Source organism: Durio zibethinus, chromosome 15 (genome assembly GCF_047325235.1).
Source record: "Durio zibethinus cultivar Kanyao isolate XHJ-2024 chromosome 15, ASM4732523v1, whole genome shotgun sequence".
Taxonomy (NCBI): Eukaryota; Viridiplantae; Streptophyta; class Magnoliopsida; order Malvales; family Malvaceae; genus Durio; species Durio zibethinus.
This window is the reverse complement of record NC_143176.1, coordinates 20,494,645-20,515,427: the sequence shown is the minus strand read 5'-3', so window position 1 is coordinate 20,515,427 and position 20,783 is coordinate 20,494,645. Positions and strand designations below refer to the sequence as shown.

The 20,783-nt window shown below is 28.0% G+C and overlaps 1 pseudogene across 1 annotated transcript; it reads left to right on the top strand.

The window, feature by feature from the left end:
• Nucleotides 1-5: 5 nt before the first annotated feature.
• Nucleotides 6-20,200, top strand: LOC111301274 (large ribosomal subunit protein uL1x-like; annotated as a pseudogene). The gene is made up of 9 exons (XR_016328287.1): nt 6-342; nt 438-568; nt 2,439-2,890; nt 4,053-4,250; nt 6,141-6,298; nt 6,654-6,849; nt 6,947-7,103; nt 7,261-7,465; nt 19,949-20,200. The product of XR_016328287.1 is annotated as a large ribosomal subunit protein uL1x-like (transcript).
• The last annotated feature ends 583 nt before the right edge of the window (nt 20,201-20,783 follow it).

The window sequence follows — 20,783 nt, the reverse complement described above, 5'->3', positions numbered from 1 at the left end:
TAGGAAATGAAGTTCTGCATGGTAGGGTTTTATTGAATTATACCAAACCATGACCATGAATAAATAATCTGTCAAAATTTATAGCACCACCTTGTAGTTCATAATTAATGTGTATAATAATGTAAAGATTAAAAATAAAAGGAATAGGGAAATGGACCTGATGGCAGAAGCTTGTAGGATCCAAATGGCGGAATTATAGACAGACAATGGTCCATAGCTGGCAAAGAAAATTTCCAAAAAGCTAAGAATTGACAAATATCATTATTGGTTCGAACGTCCAAGGAAAGAAATGGTCTTACGGAAGAAGCCTCGACTGGTAGCAAACTTGTTTGTCGTCACCAGGTTATTTATGATTCTCCATTCAATTTATTTTGGATGTTTGGTTTAATTCTTTGAAAATAACCCTTTTGGTGTTGTTGGGCACTCTTTCTTCACAGGGTAGTTATTGGTCGGTCGTGCCCATGGGCAATTAGTGAAGCCTGGCTGGACGGTTCTGTCATTAGGAACTATCCACATTGCCATCGGTTGGCTAACCTTGGACTCCCAATGCCGTTCTAATTTTCCTGGTGTAAGTCATTTTTTTATCAGCATGTGTATTTGGAATTTTGTGCATCTGATTCTTCGAAAATTGGATTACTTGATGCATGAATTCCCTTTATTTGCCGTGTTGAGACAGGATTGTATGAAAAAGTTATGCCACATCAGCATATATTCCTTCCATTCAAATCATGTCACGTATTCATATTATTGGATAAAGTCAACTATTTATTATACATCACATGTGATAATTAAATGGTGAATATTTATTTCAATAGATTAATTAATTATTTCTATTAATGTAATTATGTGGTATGATTTGAATGGAAGAGATATATGCTGACGTGATGTAACTGTTTCATACAATATTTTTTCTTGCCATAATTAACTGAAACCTGGAAGAAAAGTCTCTTAACATATGAGTTATGATCGTCTACTGAGTTGTCTTGATTTATGGCATATTATATCTGACTTGTCTTGAATTGATAAACGTTGCTGACTCCATATTTTTATTTTTTTAGTGCAAATTGTGAAGTGCGATTATGCAAAGACCATTGTGTTTCTCTTTGAAAGAGGTAATCGGTCTGTTTGTTGTATGGACCTTGATAAGAGAAATTATCATATTAGATTCTTTTGAGTCTTGACTAACCCTTTAGCCGACTGGGTATTAAGACTTGGTTGGGTTCAAGCAGTTTAAGGTTAAGGGATCCCATCAGAAGAGCTGTTTTCCATTACTTTTTGTACATCGGTGGTTCACTTGATGTTTTAGCAATATGGATTATGAGGATTGAAGAGCTAAATAAAAGATGTCAAGATAATGTAATTTGTCCATCACAACAAGGATTTTGCTAAAAAACTTAAATGGTCAGGAATTGTTTGTGGTGAGAGCAACGAAGATGTTTTCTTCTGCAAAGTTTTTTGTAACTCTTTCGGAGAACCCCTGTTATCATGTTGGAGTGGACCTGATCACACATACATGATAAATCTATTTGACCATTATTCACCTACTTAGCTGAAATCTTCGAGTAATTTAACAGCCTTTAAGCATTAGGTGTTTTTAGACCGAGTTTAATATGTTCACATTATGATACATGGTTACCCCATTTAATTGCTTGCTTTGAATATCCAAATATAGGACATAGTACTTTTGACATTTGGCTTGTTTTGGTTGGTGTTGCAAATTACCATAGTATGAATTTTCTTTTCAGTATCTTACCCACTTAAAAGAAACAATCTTGCTAATGAATTATTTGAACATCTAGTGATATCATTAGGAATTTGAAGTTTTTAATTGTATTTTCATGCTCTTACAACAAGTAAGAATGAGTATCTTTCTTAAATTTTGTACTGAGACTTTAGGGTAGAACTTTCCTAGATCATGTATCAATTAAATTTAATATGTTCCACATAGGCTGGCGTAGCTGGAATTTGTTGGCTTTGGTTGAAGTGCTTTGAGTCATTTTGGAAACTTTCTCCCTATCTACCATCTTAGCCTTTGTTGCCAACCATGAATGGTTAGAATAGCTATGGAACCTGCTGAATCATTGGAAGAGCCAAGTCTCAGTTCTTTGTTTTTTGAAAGTCCCTTTCAAATTGTTCGGTCCATCTGGTCATCCTTGAGAATTTTCATATTATAATCTCCTTGTCAATTGTAAGGTTGCTGATTCAATTTTAAAAAAGGTGAACACATTTCTTGCCGTGTCTTTTCTTTTTTTTTTAATTTTTCGCCTGTGATTCAAAGTGAAAAATCTTTCACTCTATTTTGATACATGTTCTCATATTCATGGTTCTATGATTTTGGGATGCAAAATACTCAATGCTATAGATATTAGATGAATTTCTTTGTTTACATCTTTTTCTTTATGGACTCGAATATATGTCAATTGCCTTATGATATACAGATACACGCTTGGTGATAGTAAAAATTCAATTCAGCTGATAGAATTACCACATCCAAGTCTGTAGTTCATCAAAGACATATAAGGCTACTAGGGAATGGACGAGATAATGTTGAAGATGAGAGATAAAATCTTGGAGGAGAAGCCAGTCTTCTGATGGGATCCCTTAACCTTGGAGGAGAAGCAACTTGGTGGAGGCATTGTCACCTCCTTTTCCAGTTTCAGTCGTTATTGAACAAGAAAAGGCTGCAGAAGAGGAAGAAACATCTGCTAGGATTGCACTGGAAATTTCTAGTATCTTCCACATCTTCCACTTGTTTGCCATCAGCACGTAATCCTGAGACCATTGGAACTCAAAGTGCAGGACTCATTTTCAAGATGAAGCAAACATGGCCTTTCTCAACTTCAAGCCAAAGCTATCCTTGAGAAGAGCTTTGGAGTGGTAGGTAAATCTGGTAAATCACTAATCCGATATGTGATGTCACTGCTAGGAGCAATGCAGTATCTTGGATTCCATAAAACACGCAATGCATCATTTCACCACTGACTTGAGGAAATAGTATCAGTATGAAAGGAAGAAAATGTCCACCATGATGCCAAATGAGTGGAACATTGATATGAGTAGCGCAACATATTTATAGTGGTGTTTAAGACCAACTATTCATGGCAGTATCTATCTTCTCAGCCAAAAAAGGCAGTTATTTTTGGCATTATTAGATCTTCCATAAATGGATTCTTTCCTTATAATAGATCTTCCATATATGGATTCTTTCCTTTTTAAAATGCAGACGTTAAGAATTCAAATATCAGGATATACATGAATATACCTTCTATATATGTGTTCTCATTTTCTTTACAGCATAGCAAACAAAGGTCTTATGCGAATATGGCAACTTTTTATTGAGATTGACATACAGAAATACCATACTTAGCCCAGAAGACACTTATACATAGAGGAAGTGATTCATAGACGTGTTAGTTCTCTCTTTCTACACTCATTTATATGCACATATGCATAGATTCATGCGTATGTATTGATTTTTATGAATTGTATGTCCATGTGTCAATCTCAGTGCAAAGTACCCATATGCAAAAAGGCCTATACGTGTTGTAATATGAAGAACATGAGCATACATATTTGGGAAGCTGCATTTATTTGTGTCCTAATATTTAATTCCTCACAAGAATGCTATCTCCATTCTTGTGAGCAAGGATTCCATATATAAAAGATGCATTAATGCCAAAAACACTGCATTTTTTACCCAAAAGATAGACACAGGCATGAATAGTATGGTCTGTCTATTAGGCAACTTTTGCTGTATGTCTATATGACTTTTGTGCCAAGTAGGGTATGTCCAGAATGATTCATAGAGACATACCATATAGCGCCAAAGGCATATATGCATACCATACTTAGAATATAGGCAAATTCTACCACATTCAATTACATAATCTTTAACCGGACATAGCTAAAGTATTTAAGGATGGGACTAAAGCCATTTTATGTCTAAAATGGCAAATCATAAAGATATGATATGACTATTAGCTGGCATAGACCATCTCAAGTATTTTTTCAACAATCCTGTGTGCTAATTTCAATTTATTTGGTCCAAGCAGGTGGGGATATCATTTAGTTCCCTAATGACACCATCATCATCTGACAATCTAGTTGACTGTGAATCTTTTCAAAGGAATCCAATTAACCAACTCAAGCAGAAAGTGGAAAGACAACCAATGCTAGGAAACCATTAGAGAATTAAAGGAAGAGATTTGACTGTCATGTATTTATAGAGATTGAATAGATACAAAGAATAGGTATTCTAATTCTCTATTAATGCTATGATTAGATCTTTATGTGCTGTTTCCACTGAAAAACATTCAAGTTAGGCCCAGGCATGCTTACAGTTTCTTTCCTGTTCTCTTGCTTTCTTTGTTTCTTTCTTTTTCTTCTTTAGAGAGGAAATAAAAAGTAGCAACATTTGGATTAGTGAAAGAGAATGGTTGTACCTATATTGAAGCACCATTTTAGCGAAAGCAAGATTCAATGTACTTCCTCTCATATATTGTTGATATACTTTAGTAAGATAGATGGAGTTTCATAGAAAAATAAGTTTGCTTGACTGACCTTGCTGGATCCAGTATAAGACTTTACAAGTTCTGCAGCCCAATCATAGTACTATTTTCCCATTTCCCTGTGGTAGATCCCTTATTTGGTGATATCTTCAGGTGCAAATAGCACAGAAATCTCTTGAAAGCCAGAAGGTTGAAGTAAAGGCTGTTTGTTGAGAAATAATAAGAACTCGTGGCATTCTTGTATGGTTTTTGGTAGATAAGCGGCTACATATTATACACCAACCAAAAATCTTATTTATATAGCCGGTCATAACTGTTATGGACAATTGGCATCTTTGGAAACACGCCAATCTTTATCACTTATTCTATACACGTGTACTTGCTTAGTTTACATGTTAAAATGATTTATGCATTTAAGGTATCTCGTGGAATGATTTGTTTGGCTGGTTTGCATAACATAAGTTATTACTCTCTGTAATTACATTTTTATTACCATATCGGCATTTAGAGGTGCTATTGGGGCTACGCGTACCTATGCCTAGGGCTCATTGCCATGATGTGTTGTGCTGGGTGGGTCTTGACAAGGTTGCTACCATCCTTTTCTAGGCTTGGCTGTCTATTTGTTTTCCTCTTTTGAATTTTTATTTAAGCTAGTGACTAAAATGGAAAATTGGTATGCCATGCTTTTCCAGCCTGTAACAGCTCTAAATAGACTATATTGTTCAATAAAATGTTGGACTATGGAGTTATTAGTGTTGAAACCAATACTCTGGACGTTTGGTGCACAAATTTTATATTGTAATCATGTCTAAAAAGTTTATTCATATAGGGTTTCACCTTCCTCAAAAATTGTAAATCAGTTCCTTAATGCAGAAGAGACCACTTCTTTTCCATTACTGTTTCACCTGTGAACTTTCTGTGTCCTGTTAAACATATAAACCCTTAAAGTTACAGCATAGGATTGTAAAAAACTTGAGCCAAAAATTCAATTGCCTTTTCAGATTAAGGATATTGATTCTTGAACCCGTATGATATGCCATCTGGTTACATGGTATTAGTATGACAGGAGGTGACAATGCCACCCGTATGATTCCTGAATCATTTTGCTAGACTTGAGGAAATAGTATTAGTATGACAGGAAGAAAATGGTGATTGTGATGCCAAATGGGTGGAACTTTGACGTAAGGAGAGTAGCACAATAATCATACTTATATGCTGTTTGAGACCAACTATTCATGACCACGTCTATCTTTTTGACAAGGCAGTGGTTTGGCATTAATAGATAGATGGATACTTACCTTTTAAAGATGCAGATATTTAGAATCTAAATGTCAGCATATAAATTAATATGCCATCTATTTACTATATATTTTCTCATTTTCTTTAGAGCACAGTAAATATAGGGCCTATGTGAATGTGAAAACTTTGTATTGGAATTGACATAAGTTTTGTCTTTCCTTTTAACAGTCTTGATCTTTCTAATTCATGTTCAGTTTTCGTTGTTTTTGTTCTATCGAAGAATTATTAAATACATAATCATAATAGTAACATCATTATATTACAATCAAGTTGAGCACAACCTTGTTCAAATTTTTGGACTTTAACAAGTATTGAACGAGCCGTCTATTTCAGATACACATGAAGAACCTCAATCTTGAAGAGGTAAGGAAAGCACATAGGCTTGCCTAAGGAATTAATGTCTGAAATCTGACGTGAACAAAAGATCAATGAACTTTCTAGTCTTAGCAAGAGTTGGCAGAGAAAAGTAGGTTATGCAAGCTTATTGGAAGGTATGTTTTACACATGTTAATAAACCTCATCCTGCTAATTTCTTCCTGGCTTATACCTCAGTCCAGTCCTAAGCATTCCTAAGGCTCGCTGGACGAGTTTTTTATCATCACGTAACAGTGACGGATTCAAAATTTTTTTTTCTCAGAATGTTCACTTATAATATATATAAGAAACTACTGACAGATTTATTAATTTTATCGATGGAAAATGTGTCCAAAAAAATTTTTCTTTCAAAATTTTTTGTTCTTCAATCTTTGGGATGTCCATGAAAAGTTTACTGACTTATTTGGATCCAGCTGTTACATAGTTAATTTCAACATTGTGCACAATTTTACTGAAACAATTGAACTCCAGATTGGGTTGAAAAACTATGATCCCCAAAAAGACAAGCGATTCAGTGGTTCTGGGAAACTGCCGCACATTCTTCTCCCTAAGATGAAGATCTGCATGCTTGGAGATGCTCAACATGTTGAAGAGTTAATTTTGCTGCTTTTATAAGTAAAGCTTTTTTGCTTTCATTGCTTGGAAGAATGTTTTATTCTGGACTCAGGTATATGAACTTTTAATGTGAGTGGTTATTTGGTGCAATGAGGTTTTTTTCTATTTTTTGTTTTTAAATGCTTTAATGTCTACTGCTGGCAGAGAAGATAGGCTTGGACTATATGGACGTGGAAGCACTGAAGAAGCTAAACAAGAACAAGAAGTTGGTGAAGAAGCTTGCCAAGAAGTATCATGCCTGTTTGGCTTCTGAATCTTTCATCAAGCCGATCCCTCGCCTCTTAGCTCCTGGTCTCAACAAAGCAGGCAAGTGATGATCTTTTTTATTGCACGTCTGTTTTTGGCATTTTTTATTTGTACTCCCCAAGGCATTTGCAGGGAGACGAAGTCTATGCCTTCTGCATTTGTCATTTATGGTTTTTGATTTGTGATCTTGCATGGATAATTTTGTGCACCAATGCAGGGAAATTTCCAACCCTTGTTACTCACCAGGAATCCCTGGAGTTCAAAGTGAATGAGACCAAGGCAACGGTAAAGTTTAGCTGAAGAAAGCCCTTTGCATGGCAGTTGCCGTTGGGAATGTAGCTATGGAGGAGAAGCAGATACTTCAAAATGTTCAAATGAGCGCCAATTTCTTGGTTTCATTGTTGAAGAAAAACTGGCAGAATGTAAGTTGTCTTAGCTTTTGATTGTTTAGACGGCTCCGTTGCTCCTTCCACATAATTTATTTCATAGTATACATGCGGGATTTTGGGCGTGTCTTCGCAGTTTTAATTACACTAGTTTCTGTCAAATGTGACACAATAGTAATTTTTATCTTCAGAAAATTTTTTTAATATATAATTTTTTTGATACTATGATAATAATGATAAATACTAATAATATAATTTTAATTTTGGTTTAATAAAAACAAAATTTAATAACTTTTAATATAATTTTGAATTTGATAACTTTTGATAAAATTTGATAATTTTGGATACAATTTTAATAACTTTTGGTATTAAATTGATAATTTATTTTATACTTTTGGTAAATATTGATAAAATTTTGGTAACCTCATGATGTAATTTTAGTAAATAACTTTATGGTAATTTATGGTATACTTTTAGTAATTATTGATAAAATTTGTATCATCAAATATTTAACAATGGATTCTTGTAAGAAAATATGAATTCAATTTTAATACAAGATAATTTTTTTTATATAATAACATTATTGTTTCATTCAAATTTAAAAAATTTTCACCAAATATTTTTATTAAACAGATTCGTGGCAGGTTTATTTTAGTTTCTCAAGATAAAATTTTCAACTTTATTTCTACTAATAATCAAGGTTCAATTTTTGATAACTTTAAATATAATAACATTTATCAATAATAACAATTAAGTTTTTATTTATTTATTATTATGTTATCAACGATTTATTATTAAGTTATCAATGATGTACTGTTAAATTATTAATAATTTACTACTAAATTAGTATTGATTTATTATTAATTTATGAATGATTTATTATTAAGTTATGAAAGATTTATTACTAAATTGTTGATAAGTTATTACTAAGTTACTGATGATTTATTACAAAATTTAACAACTATTAATTTATTGATAATTTATTATAAAGTTATCAAAAACTAATTAATTTAATACTAAATTATCACTTATTTACAATTAAATTATTAATGATTTACTGTTAAATTATTAATAATTTATATCTAAATTATCATTGATTTACTATTATATTATTATGTATTAACTATTATTATATTATTATATTACTACTTAGTTTTCAATTATTTACTACAAAATTATTATAGATTTATTACTAAATTGACAATTATTCATTATCAAGTTATCACTAATTTATATTAAATTATCCATAATTTATTATTAAGTTATTTAACTATTAAGTTATTGATTATTAACTACTACTAAATTATATTAATCTACTTTTAAATTTTTGATAATTAACTACTAAATTATCATTGATTTACTACTAAGTTATTGATAATTTATTACTAAGTTTATTAATTAATTACTACTAAATTAAAACTGATTTACTATTAAATTATACTGATTTACTATTAAATTATTATTAATTTATAATTATATTATTAATTATTAACTACTAATTTATCAATTATTTTTTATTAACTTATCATTGATTTACAATATATGTTGTTATGCATTCAACATTTACAACTATGAAACATGGAATTTAAAAAGTTTGCTAATAATATATAAGATAATTTTCTTTTTATATGATAAAATTATTGTTTTATTTAATTTTAGAATTTTTTCACTAATTTTTTTATTGAATAGGTTAATGATAGGTTTAGCCCTCAAAATGAAAATTTTAATTTTGTTTCTATTAGTAACAAGGGTTCAATTTTTGGTATCTTTAAGTATAAAAAAAAGTCATAATAATTAATAATTAAGTTATCAGTTATTTACCATTAAGTTATCAATAATTAACTAATTTACTACTAGATTATCATTAATTTACAATAAATTATTAGTAATTTACTATTACGTTAGTAATAATTTATTGTTAAGTTATTAATTTACTAATAAATTATCAATGATTATTATTATATTTTCATAAATTTCTATTATGTTATCATTTATTTATTACTTAAATTTTTATAATTTACCATAAATTTGTCTCCAATTTATCACTAAATTATTTATGATTCATTACCAAGTTATTATTGATTTATATTAAATTATGCATAATTTATTAAAAAGTTATTACTAATTAACTATTATATTATCTATAATTTACTATTAAGTTCTATTAATTTACTTTTAAGTTTTTAATGATTAACTATTAAATTATCAATTATTTACTACTAATTTATCATTTATTTACTATTAAATTAGTTATGATTTCCTACTATCAATTAATTATTATTAAACTAAAACTAATTTAGTATTAAATTTTTACTAATTTACTATTAAGTTATCATTCATTTATTACTAAATTATCCATAATTAACTATGAAGTTATCACTTATTTTTATTAAACTATCCTTAATCTAGCACTATGTTATTATGTATTTACAACTATATTATAATTGATTTACCATTAAAGTATTATGCATATATTATTATATTATTACTTATTTATTAAAAAGTTATCAGTTATTTACAATTAAATTATCACTAATTTATTATTAAATTATACTTATTAAATTTAAATTTTTAATGATTAATTATTAAGTTATAATTATCTACTAATATGTAATCATTAATTTGTGTATATCCTAAAGAAAATAATGATAATGTATGCTAAATGATATAATTTGTAAACTAAAGAAAGAAAGAAAAAAAGTTTAAGTTTAAATGATTTGAAAAGTAGAAGTAAATATTTTTAATTTACTATCTGTAGTTTAACACGTAATAATAAGTTAAAATCAAAACCTTTTATACTAATACAAGTATTAAAACAAAAATAAATAAATATATATAATATATATTAAGTCAATATTTTTAAGATATTCTTTAAATTTTTTTAGTCATAGTACAATAGTACATATTAAGCTAAGTTTTATTGATAATTTGATTGAATTATTAATATATGTATTTTTATATCTATTAGCAAAGTACAATAACATATAAAAAAATTAAAAATTTTGAAGTGTTATGTCACCAATGAAAGTAATAAATTTTGTTTTATATTTATATTTTTAAGTATATAATTTTGGGTAAAAATTTTGTTATATATATAACAAAAGTAATAAAAACAAACTTACTAAATAAAATTTATAAAAATTAAACGTACAACAATTTTAAAAATATCAAATTAACAATAATTAACTTTGCAATCTTCATAAACGAAAAGATAATATATTTTTAATTGTTATTTCATTCTTTTTACCATTAGTAAAAATAACATTTTTGATATTTTGATATCAATTAACCTCTTCATTTAAAAAAAGTAAAGAATATTTTTCATAAAAATTTTTACCTAAGGAAAATGTGATATATTTTTAATTGGTGCATCATTCTTCTTCCCATCATTATAATTGACTTTTTTTATATTTGATGCAAATTAATTTCTCCATTTGAAAAAAGTAAAAAATATTATAAGGGGATATAACAACCCAAATAATGTTTATCTTTATGTTGTCTTCATAAATGAGTTTGAACTATAATATGATCTTTTTTAAATGAAATACTTGAATTATTTCCCTTAATCCAAATAGCAGCAATTGATTAACAAATATCTTTATGTTGTCTTCATAAATGAGTTTGAACTATAATATGATCTTTTTTAAATGAAATATTTGAATTATTTCCCTCAATCCAAATAGCAGCAATTAATTAACAAATAAATTATTATAAACTCGTTGATTTAGATTAATATTTTTATAATATAAATTTCAAAATCATAAAAAAAAATTTTAATCTCTGCAAAATTTGAAGTATAAAGATTTTCTTCTCAAATTGTCATTAGTAACTCTATCACTTTTGCATTTAAATTTTCATTATGTTATGTTCTCATGTAGACACCAAATTTTGTTCGGGTCTTTTATATTAAAATTATTAACTAAATAATAATAATAATAATAATAATAATTAATAAATATATATTTAAAAATAATAATAATAAAGTAAAATAAAGTGGTAGAAAGCAGGGTGGTTGGTGTCGTAGAAAATAGGGTGGCTGATGCCTGTCACCAACCACCCCGCAACCTCCTGTAGCCCCATACGGCCTACCTTTTAGCCATCCCTTACTAGTCCCCTCACCAGCTCTCGACCAACCAACATACAACCTACCTTTGCAGCCACCACCTACATCCTAGACACTCAATCTATTATAAAGCCCCAGCTTTTTCCCCGTTCAGCTCTCCCTTTTCGGACACACTTTTGGATACTAAACACCCTGTTCTTGCACATCTAGAAGCCCCAAACACTGTTCCCTTTCATGCCCAAACCTCAAACACTTTGCCTAACCTAACCACAGATCCCATTAAAACCCCATCGTAAACCAAAAATTACCCCCTAAAATATCTATCGCAGCCCCCAACAAAAAACCCTCACCCACCAGAAAATAAAAAAAAAACAAAACAAACACAGTCTTCCCTGTAAGGAGAAACCTAGCGCCAATGAGGTACCTGTAAAAAAAAACATATATCAATTTTAGTTTATATAAAAAAAAAAAAAGAAGACAGAAACTTTGAGCCCCTATCTACACTGATCATGACTATTTCAGGCAAAAAAAAGGTCAGATCTAAGAATAACATGTTGAAATGAGCTTCTGAAAGTTTTTTTTTTGATCATTTTCGACCACCGACGACTGCTGTTGAAGGTAACTCAGGTGGCGGCTAGAGCGACGATCTGACGTTGGACGCCAGCAGAGCCTTAGGAGCTCTCCCAAGAGCATTGAATTTTTTTTTTTGGCTGAAGGGTGAGAATGAAGTAAAAAAAAAATTTGCTTTTATATAGAAGAGCAAAACCCAAAATGACATCGTTTTGAACTAAGGGGATCCGCGTGGCAACTCGGATCTGACCTGAGATCAGCGCAATCCAACCCACAACCCGCTTCAGTCAGTTTTGAACTGATCCAGATGAACTACCAGTGAACCAGTCGAACCGGTCTGAATCATTGGACCGCCTGAATCATTGATTGAACCGTCGAACCAGTCAAGCCGATCCAAACCAGCATTGATCGGACTGTTGACCAGTCCGGTTAAGGTAATAAAATTTGTTTTTTGAATTTTTGAATTTTTTTTTATATTATTATTTTTGTTATTTTGAGTATTTTTTTATATTCATGCATGATAATTTTTTAAATTTGTTAGAATAAATATTTGATTATTTTTAAAAATAATAAAATGAAAATAAAATAGGATAATAACTAAAGAAAATACTAAAATGATAAAAGAATAATAATAATAACAATATAAAAAAATTATAATAAGAATAAAATCTTTTTTTTTTAATTTTTTCTACCTAGATGGTGGAGGGAATAAAAACATACTTTTAAAAAATAATTTTGCTTAAATGTTGGAGAATTATTATATAAAAATTAATTTAAAAAGGGTATAAAAAGAATAAAAATTAATAAAAAAGGTATTATTAATAATAAATTTTCATAAAAAAGAAATATATGAGAAATTTTTAATTAATGTCGTAACGGTTTTGAGACTGTCAGACGTAAATTGAGTTTTTAAAATTGAGAAAAATAAAATGGAGTCGCCATCAATCTTTGTTAGGGTGTGATTGGCCACCCAAAAGTTTATCTTCTTAATAAAACTATAAAAATGGGTTTAAAGTTTATCAAAAGATAAATTTCGGTTTTAAAAAAAATAGGTTGAGTTCGGGAGTCGGTTACATATAGGGAAGGATTAGCACCCCCACAACGCCCATAAATTGATACCATTTAATTATGCGCTATTTTCGATGTTGGATAAAAATGATTTTGACTTGAAATTTAATACTAATTCCTTTCATTTTAAAAAAATATTTTTGCTAAAATTTTTATTTAGAAATATTGAGAAAATCTTTAAGTTAAAGAATTATCTTAAAATTATCCCACATCTAGACAGAATTTGAAATAACTCTTTTTGCTTAAGATTTAACACAATAATTCTTAAAATAAAATAACACTTTTTATAGAAAATTGTTGGTGACTCTCAAACATCTAGGTAGAGTACCAACAATTATTTCTTTCAGAATGTTATTTTTATTTTATTTTGTAATATCACAATTTTTTTTAAAGTATTATCTTTTTTATTATAAAATATTTTATTACCAAGTAGTAAGTAAAAATTAAAGACAGAATAGTACAAATAAATACTTATAATAACATGCTAACGTATGCATACCAATGAATGTTATGTAGGATGAGATGCAATTTTAAAGTTGGATTCTTAAGTATAATGAGTTCACCCCGACTCTCCAACATCTAAGCAGAGCTTAGATGCGACTGTTTATATTTAAAATTCTAATTTACTATTTTACTTCTTATTTAATAATCTTATTATTAATGCGAATTAAGAAATCGTGTGAAAAGACTTAACGAAGTAAAATTTCCTAAATACCTCATCATCTAGGGGGTATTCGAGAACAAATTATTTCAAATAAAATTTTCACACGTGTCCTTAGGATTTTTAAGAGGTTTTGAGTAAGGGCTTGAGTAGAGGTTTTGAAGATTTGGTTTTAAGGTTTAGAGGGTTTTAAGGCTTGAATTTTAGGATATGGAAGGTTTAGGGTTTTGATTTTAGAGTTTGAAGATTTTAGGGTTTGGGTTTTGTGGTTTGGGGTTTTGATTTATGGATTTGGATTTTAGGGATTTTGGATTTTGGGGTTTGAATTTTAGGAGTTTGGAATTTTAGGGGTTCGGATTTAAGAGATTTTAGATTTTTAGGAGTTTGGATTTTAGGAGGTTTTAGATTTTAGGGGTTTTAAAAACCTAAGATTTTGAAAATTAAAAATTAGTGTTTAAGGTTTCGTTTTTAAGAAAATACGAACATCTCTAAAATTTTCTAACATTTAGATGGATTTTCGAAGTAAGTTTGATTTTAATGACTTTTAAAAATTAATTTAAAATTTTTTTATATTTATTTTTTATGAAAATTTATTAATAATAATTCCCCAACATCTAGGCGAAATTATTTCTTTAGAAAAACATTTTTTATTCCCTCCAACATCTAGGCAGGAAAAATAATAATAATTTTTTTTTAGCATTTTTAATATGTATTTTTAATTATTACTTGTTTTCAATTTTATTATTGCTAAAACAATTAAAAATCTATCATAACAAATTTAAGAACTTATCATGCATAAATATGTAAAAATACCTAAAATAACAAAAATAATAATATATATAAAAAAATTCAAAAATTCAAAAAAAAAAATTTTTTACTTGAACCAGATCGGTCAACGGTCCGGTTAACGTTGGTTTGGACTGGTCTGACCGGTTCGGTTTAATGGGCAGTTCGAAAGATTCAAAGGTTCGGACCAGTTCACTGGCGGTTCGTCCGAATCGATTGAAGGGTGGCTGAGACGGGTTGGCGAGTCGGTTTGCGTAGATCTCAGGTCAGGTTCGATCCACATGCGGATCCTCTTATGCTTGAAACAACGTCGTTTTGGCCTTATACTCAAAACAACGTCGTTTTACTTTTATGATTTCTTTATAAAAGCAACCCCTTTTTTGTTTCAGTTCATTTTTCTATTTTTGAAAAAAAGAAAAGGGGGAAAAGGGCTCCGGGCAGAGGTTCGGTGCCCTCGCCGTCTGACCGTCGGAGCACCGCACCGACCGTCGCCTGGTCCGCCGTCGTCGGTGGTCGAAAACTTCAAAAGTGACCAAGAGGTTCCTTTCGATGCAATCTTTCTAGATCTGATCTCTTTTTCATCGAAAACGATCCCGATCGACGTAGATCGAAGTTTTAAGTTTTCTGTTCTTCTTCTCTTTTTTTTTTTTTATAAAAAATACTCAAACTAATAACCTTTTTTTTTGTTGCAGGTACCTCTTTGACGCTGGGTTCCTCGTCGATTCGACGAGGACTGTGATTTCTGTTTTTTTTTGTGTTTTGACAGTTTATTTTTACAGTGTTACTCCCCTTTTTTTTCATATTTTTTTTATTTTGGTTATGAGCTCTATTTATAGAGCTCCAACTGTGCATATTTTGGGAGAAAGGCATGAGGCTCGGCATGGGGTGTAAGCACGAGCCCCATGCCTCTTTATTTCTTCTGTATTTTCTGGTAGTAGGGTAGGATGAATAGAGTATGGGATGAACAGGGTATGGGATGGGTGGTGGGCCTGGTGGTAGTGGTGCCGGGGATGGCACCACTGCCATTATCGATTTTTTTTTAATATTTGTTTTGTATATATTTTTTTGTATTTTGTATTATAGTATTTAATAATATTATTATTTTTTATTTTTTTTGGACAAAATTGATGTCAACAATTAATTTTCAGATATATAAAATCCGAACTTACTTTGAAAATTTACCTAGATATAGAAAATTTTTAAAAATGTTCACGTTTTCTTTAAACCCTAAAATCCAAACCCTAAATTTCAAAACTTAAAAATTGAAACCCTAAAATCAAACCCCAAACCTTAAAATCAAAACTCTAAACCTTTAAACCCTAAAACTAAACCCTAAACCTCCAAACCTTAAAATTAAACCCTAAATCCTCTAAATCATAAAACTAAAACTTCAAATCTCAAACCCTAAAATTAAAACCCCAAATCTCAAACCCTAAAATCAAAAACCTAAACCCCAAAATCTGAAACTTGAAACCTTACCCCTAAAATCCAAAATCTCAAACCTTAAAATCCAAAACCTAAAAATCCAAATTTCTAAAAACCCCTAAAATCCAAAATCCTAAACCCTAAAATCCAAAAGTCTAAAGATCTAAATTTGATACGCATTTTCAAATTTTCAAAATCTTGAAACCCTAACCTTTAAAACCTTGGCTTAAGCTCTAACCAAAACAATCTCAAAATCTTAAGGACACGTGTGAAAATCTCACTTGAAGTAATTTGTTCTCGAATGTCTCCTAGATGATGGGCTATTTAAGAAACTTTATTTCATTAAGTTTTTCATGTCTGTCCTTAATTTGCCTTAACAATGTGATTAAAACTTTAATAAAATAAGAATAATAATAAAATAAAATCTTAAATATAAATAGTCACACCTAAGCTTTGTCTAGATGTTGGAGAGTCAAGGTGGTCTCATTATATTTAAGAATCCAATTTCAAGTTTGCATTTCATCATTATACATAGCACTTATTAGCTTAGTTGCATTTATTTGTTATTGTTTGCACTCATTTTGCATATTTGTTTGCTACCTGATAGTATCATCATTTACTTTTTCATGCAAAATATTTTTTAATTTACTTATTTTTAAAAAATGTGCAATTTTAAAATAAAACAAAAATAATTTTGAAAGAAATAATTTTTAGTACTCTGTTTAGATGTTAAAGAGTCACCAATAATTATTTTCTGCAAAGGATGTTATTTTCATTTTCAGGGATGTCATGGTAAATATCAGTCAAAAGTATTATCTTTAAAGTTCTACCTAGATGTTGGAGAATTTTAAAATAATTCCTTAACTTAGAGAATTCTTCGATGCTCCTAAATAAAAAATTTTGATAAAATTAATTTTAAAAAAATAAAAGAGAATTTATATTATTAAATATCAAATCGAAACCATTTCATCTAACACTGAAAATAATGCATAATTAAATGGTACCAATTTATAGGTGTTGTGGAGGTGCTAATCCTTCTCCACATATAATCGAGTCTTGAGTCTAATTTGATTTTTCGTAGATCAAAATTTATCTTTTTGATAAACTTTAAACTTGATTTTATAATTTTATTAAAAGAATAAACTTTTGGGTGGTCAATCACACCCTAACAAAGATTGATGGCGACTCTCACTTTTTTTTTTTAATTCTTTACATCTGGTGGTCCCAAAACCGTTACGACATCTCATTCTATTTTAAAAATTGTTATTGGTGTCATAAAAGTAAAGTTAAAATAAAATGGATTAATCAACTTAATTTGAAACAATTCAAAACTCAAATTAAATATAAAAAAATTGTTTACTCATTTTAAATTTTAATTTAATTAAAAATAATATAATTCATATAATTATAAAAGTAAACTAACTTGACTCAATTTTAATTGATTTTAAAAAGTTAGCAATTTAATAGTTATTTAAAACCTAAAATGATTGAATATAATCAAAATCTGAATTGAAATTGTAGCTAAATCAAAACCTAATATTAGTTATTTATCTTTGGTAACAATTTTAAATTTTTTTTATTTGAGTTTTTGCCCTTTCATCTTTAATGTTTTATTTTTATTGTTTTTGTGATTAAATTAGTTAATTAATTTAAAAATATTTCTAAAGTGAAATTGCAATTATAAGTAATTAGGTAAACTTCTTTTTTATTTGAATTTAGGACAATTTCAATCTAGCTTTTTAAACAAATGGAAGTATGCACCAATTATTGAGTCAAATTTACTTAGGTGTATAAGTGAATAATTGAGTACATTATAAATAAAAGTAAATAATAAAAATTGACTCAATCTAATTAGTTGTTGATCTTAAGTCTAAGATACAATTCGAAATTATAAAAAGTTAAAATTTAAAGTGATCGAAATACTAAATACATAATTAAATAAAGATTTATCAAGTAAATTCTACTAATGAATGTCTTTAAATTACTTTTAAGTTTAGTTAAATTATAATTTACAATAATTTTTTATTTTAGATGTAAATTTATAATTAGTTTGATGAATTTTAATTCTTTTGAGTAAATATTATCTAATATGATAACCTTAAAAATTTCAATAAAATAGTGAATATTTTTCAACTGATATAAAAGAGAAAATGAATGAGTGTACAATGTTTCTTCAAATAAAAAGTTTCATATTAATTTTAAAGAAATTTGAAATCAATATAGTTATATATTTTTCATTGAATCATCATATAACACTAATCTTCTTTGTCATGTGGAGAAGATAAAGTTACACATAATCAATCAATTTTTTGTTTCGTTTTTCTGTTTAGAATAATCTTCCATTGGTATTTCTATCAATTGAATATAATTGTACGTTCTATCAATTGAAAGTTTAATTTTTTTACTTAAAAAATTTTTATCATACATAAATTTTTATTATATAAAATATTAAAATACATAATTTTAAAAAATAAAATAAAATAAAATAAATTCCTAATTTTGGTACTTGTCATTTTTTAAAGAAAATTTCAGTTATAAGAATAACAATCTTGTTATGTAATACTTATACAACTTATAATAATTTCATTTTTGTCATTAACAACATAAATTTTCATTAATAGATGTAATTTTGACATAACGCATTCAAAAAATAGTTCAATTGAATTTTTCACACCTTAAAAGAATTCACTAAAAATAATTAATTTTATTTCACTTGATAATGTTTTTGCTTAGAATAATTCACATTAGATAGTTTAATCACTTGGATGACAAAAAAGCAAGTAATTTAATACAATTAAAAAAGATTAAATAATCTTAAAATATAAATTAATCATATATATATATGTATATTTAGATCAAAGTTAAGAGAAAATTAAATTAATTATTGTTTTAATCAAGGTGTATAATTTTTATGACAATTTGACAAGATATATCTTGAGCTACTGGTAGCTCCAATACCTTATAAATGATTTAATTTTACAGATGAAAAACTTAATTAAAGTGTTCAATGGATTATATAGTATTAATTATTGGTAGACGAGATGCAATTGATTTACATTTGATTTAATATTATTTTTTATTCATAAGAATAACAATTATAAAATTTAAAAATACAAAGGAAAAATTAATTATAGAAGCCACACTAAATTGTAAGGGACTAATTATGTTATCAATAATTAAATAATCAACTTATGAAATATATAAATAATAAAATCATTAACATACATATATAGTTAATGTATTAAAACAAAAAATTAAAAGGCCAAAAATAGAAAAAAATGTTTTAATGTCTTAATTATGATTATTTTTAATAAATTTATTTATTAACATAAACTACATGCACAATTATTTTTAGAATAACTAAATAAACAAACTCAATATAATTGTTTTATTTTTTATGCACATTAAGTTTTGATTTCGTTTTATTTATATTCTCATTTGATGTGAAAATCATTTTACTTATGAAAAAAGTCTAATAACAAAAAAAGTCATTTAACTTAAAATTTACAAAAAAACTACTAATGACATTTAAATCAATCACTTTTAATCTTTTTGAAATTAAAGTTTTATTAAAAATATTTTAATCAATCACTTTTAGTACTTTTTTTTAATTTAATTATAAACAAAAAGTCTCATAATAAAAATTTTATTTAAATTAAAATTTATAAAAACATTAACTAAAAATATTTTAGCTAATCACTTTTAAAACTTTTAAAATTAAAATTTTAAAATTTTAAGTAATATAATTTAACAGAAATTTTATTTTTAATTTTAGTTGATTTAAATTAAACTTAAATAAATTAATAAAAGCTATACATATAAAGATAAATTAATTAATTTCAAAATTTATAAAAATATTTAAATGGATCACTGTTAATATTTTTAGAGTTTATAATTTTATATATAGATGATAATATCAACAAATTTATATATGTGTTGATTACAGGTGAGGTGCCTCCGTCTGAAGAGTACCATGGGCCCTTCAAACAGGATCTTTTGAGTTAAAATTTACCTTCTAGAGTTATGTACTGGGATTAATATTGAGTCGGTTTTTAACTCAATGTTCAAATTTTCTGTTATGTTTTGTTGTGTGAGTCCGTAGGAATGTTATGAATTTGAGACGTTTGAAGTATTATTTTGCATATCAACTGAGCTTTTGATGAATTTTAAATTTAAATCTTCCTAATGTTGTCTCTCATCCAGACGGAAAAAAAAAATTCTTTGACAAATGGTTGGCAATCTTGATGGGCACATGGCCAGTGACTGCTGGGTCTTGCTCTTTGGGACGGTGCTGGAATGATTATGGCCATGGTTTTGCTAGGAAATGAAGTTTTGCATGGTAGAATTTTAATGAATTATACCACAGCATGACCATGAGTAAGTAATCTGTCAAAATTTATATTATCACCTTCGAGTCCATAATTAAAGTGTATAATAATGTAAAGATTAAAAATAAAATAAAATAGGAAAATGGTGATATTTGTGAATTCTTAGCATTTTGGTAATTGGTCCATTTTTTGTATGGACCTTGATATGAGAAATTATCAAATTAGATTCTCGAGTCTTGACTAAACCTTTAGCCGACTGGATGTTAAGACTTGGTTGGGTAAAGTGCAAATGGTTCAAGCAGTTTAAGGTTAAAGGGATCCCATCACAAAAGCTGTTTTCCATTACTTTTTGCACATCGGTGGTCCACTTGATGTTTTAGCAACATGGATTATGAGGATTGAAAAGCTGAATAAAAGATGTCAAGATAATATAATTTGTCCATCATAACAAGG